The sequence below is a fragment of the Atta colombica genome, unplaced genomic scaffold (genome assembly GCF_001594045.1).
Source record: "Atta colombica isolate Treedump-2 unplaced genomic scaffold, Acol1.0 scaffold239, whole genome shotgun sequence".
Taxonomy (NCBI): domain Eukaryota; kingdom Metazoa; phylum Arthropoda; class Insecta; order Hymenoptera; family Formicidae; genus Atta; species Atta colombica.
Window position 1 is genome coordinate 92,619 of NW_017259337.1, and position 3,674 is coordinate 96,292.

At 25.3% G+C, this 3,674-nt stretch overlaps 1 protein-coding gene across 1 annotated transcript in view; it reads right to left on the bottom strand.

Annotated features, from left to right (window-relative positions):
* The window catches only part of LOC108688789 (17-beta-hydroxysteroid dehydrogenase 13-like), a 6,744-nt gene extending 5,140 nt beyond the window's left edge, over positions 1–1,604 (bottom strand). Inside the window, exon 1 of the mRNA XM_018195205.1 lies at positions 1,497–1,604. The gene's annotated coding sequence lies outside the window, so the exon portion shown is untranslated. The remainder of the gene's footprint in view (positions 1–1,496) is intronic.
* Positions 1,605–3,674: the final 2,070 nt, after the last annotated feature.

Here is a 3,674-nt window from a genome sequence, read left to right on the forward strand (position 1 = left end):
AGCTGTATTTAGACTTAAAGAAAATACTTTTAAAAATGTGTGTAAATGACGAGGTACGTGTACGCTGATAACCTATCGAATGTTAACGATCAAGTATCAGACAACAGTGATGAAGAATCAATGGTTCGTATTCCTAAGCTTTTATTGATAAAAGCGTGCTTTTATCTCTAAACTTCTATAATATGTGTAAACGTAAAGTATAGTATGTTAGCGCGTATCGTTGTAAGTGCGTTCTGAATACGGGCCTATGTCTTTAATTTATAATAAAGCTTACAAAAAGTGCCGATGGCAACCAGTAGTTTTCGTTATTATATACCAGCAAGAGCAAATTTTTTTCTGAAAAGTGTGGCCGTAAAAGTATTAATATTAATATTTGTTAATTTGTATTAGCAATTTATGTTTATAAGTTACAATATGCGTCAACTAATTTGTAATAAATATTACACGTAGCACATGATATTATGCGAATATTGCACACAATTATTTATCTAATATCTGAGAACATGTGAAATATGCAATTAGTAGCTTTATCAATGCACGACTCAAGAACAGAATTATGAATTGAATTATGAACAGAAAGGCAATTACACAATATGTAATTGATCAATTTCAAGTCCTTAGTTCAGAAATTAAGTGCTGATTGAATCGAAAAATAGTAATTATTTTTTAAAATTTATTTTCGTTGAGAATTTTCTTGCTGTAGTATTTTTATATTCGAGACTTTACTTAAGATATATATATACAAATATTTATAAATCTAGAGAAATAAATATAAGAAAAAATTGTGAAAGTGTCAGTAGTATATAATTCTTATACGTTTGATAGAACGTACTTGAAAAGATTTTTAGCGCTAGCAATTATTTTCATAAAAAGTATAATGGAATTTTTAAAGGCATAGTTATTATTACAAATATTAATGTTATAAAATATAATAATTTTCAAAAATGTCTCGATTATTGTGCAAATTTAAATAGTTATTCAAAAACGAATTATTGAGCGATAAAACTTCGAATTGTTGCTTTATTACAAAATTATATATTTTTTATAAGTTCATGTGCATATATTTTATACTATTTGTTAATAGAAATAACAAGTTTTTTCTTACAATGATATTAATTTATTCTGTCTATTCTCAGCATAACATTCCAAAAATAGCTGTTTGATATAACTTACCGATTTTTTTCACTCTAAATGTAAGTGTGTATGTATATATATATATGTGTGTGTGTGTATATATACATATATATGTATATATATATGTATATATATGTATATATATGTATATGTATATGTATAGGTATATATTTTTTGAAGTGGAGTATAAAATTGTTCAGTTTATGACAAAAAATTTTTCAAACAAATACTTTGATTTGAATTTTCCAAATTACGAGATTATATTTTAACTGCCTTTCCAGACTGCTGTGTAGAAAGTAGAACATGTTTTCTTCCAACAACGAAAGTGAGAACGAACACGCGACAAGCTCGACTATACCTACCTAATTACAGATGTTTGCAATGATCGATCGGCTGCGTAACCGCTACTATATATTTATATTTAAAATATGTATTCGTTTTTCCCATTCAGGTCAAGTCCAGCACGAGAATCAGTTATCGAATATAGGTAAAGATAAATTTAACTGTATAGATTAACTGTAGATATAGAATATATGTGTCTTGGCAGATATTCAGACGTGAACTGTCGGTTTTGCGAAATCTTAAACTTGATTTCAGGGCCGTACTTATAGAGTTTTCACAACATGTTTACATAATACAACATTATATAACCAGAGAATTGTATGTGTCTTCCATTTGTTTGAATTTGAATTTTTAATAATCGAATATTAATGTGTAGAGAATAGCAATAGATTAAATAGACATATGTTAGAAATATATTATGTAAAAATTTGTTAGAAGTATGTTATGTAGAAATTTTAATAAATCGGTATCGATTTGCTATGAACTCTATTAAATGCCTTGCAGTTTATTTAAAAAAACGAAATATATAATGCTATAATATATTTTATGACTGAAAATTATTTCAATGTTAAATGAATTTTAAAAACATTATTTAATTGTCATAAGTAAAAGATAGAATAAAAAATGGTCTTATTTTAATGTCTTGTAAGTGTATATAAAATATATCTTTACTGGATAAAGATAAAGAAAGATAAAACAAATAAAAATATTAGATTTTTACATATCGTTTGTGTCTTATTTTGAAGAGTTATTAAATTAAATTAAATAATATATTTAATAAAAGACATTTAACTTTCATTTCGAGAAAAGAAATCATATTAAAATCTAGAAATTTGAGGACAAATAACGCTTCAATTGTATTCTAAAATTTTAATAAGAACAATAAATAAATTATATAAATTAGGAAAATTCAGTAATAATAATTATTTGTAATTAATATTAAGGCAAAAGCGGAAGACAAAATATTGGCAGGTTTTAGAGGTTGACAGCACTGCTAACCGTTATATTCTATTCAATAGTTATATCCTGTTGTATAACTGTATCAAAATTATTTTTCTATTCATCATTTCGTGTGTACATTCACTTAAAAAACGGACCAAAATTTAATATAACTTTGTAATAATTTTTAATAGCGACAACACAGCAAAATATCATTGTATATTAATAATAATTAATTAAATATAATTAAAATTTCAATTCAAATTAAATTTTAAATATTTTTTGACAATTTTTTTATAATTATACTGTAAAAAAAATGTTTTTTTTTGTAAATATCTGTAAGACAAATTATAGAAAACTTTTATCAGAAGGAAAATAAAGTATAAACTTTAAATTTTAAAACTTTGTTTTTTCTCTATCTTATCTTAATATCTATCTTATCTTAATAATTTTTTGAATAAACGCTTACACCGAAGAAGTCGTTATGCATATTAATGCCTCATCATAGAACCATTTAAAATAAAAGTTGTAAATTTTAATATAGATGTAGAGAATAGAAAATTAGAAGGGGAGAAAGGTGAGATAGAGGAGATAGAGGGGAAAAGAGTGGGAGGGAAAGAGAGGGGGGAGAGAGAGAGAGAGAGAGAGAGAGAATTATATAAATGATACAGTGTAAAACGTGTATATTGTGACTCGCAAGATCGTTGTCAAGATCGTTGTCCGTTTTTAATTTTATATCATCAACTTTACAATGTACATGTTTTATATTGTATTATTTTATATAATTTTATCTGGATATAACTTTATACTGCACTATTCTCCTGCATACGTAATTTTGAGGCCTCCATGAGACGATCAACATATTAACTAGCCATGGGAAAATGTATGTGAGATAATCAAAGGTTCCTACGTGCGCGGATTGCATAGCAAAACTCATTGATTTTGATGACCTTGTGTAATTATATTGTTATACAATTGTGTTTTTATAATTATGCTGATTAAAATTTAACATTATATATAAAGAATAATTATAGTGCTATTAAAAATTTTTTAAGCAATAAACGAAGAATTATTGAATATAAATTTTGATAATTTTTATTTTTACAAAAGTCTGTTAAAGGGATAATATTTGTTATAAAATAATAAAAAAGATAAAATTTTATTTATCCGATCGTCGCTCATAACTCCTGCTTACTATAACGCTTTAAACTTCTTTCAATTTGTTTTAAAGAAAAATTAGTAGAGCTATCTAAGTACTC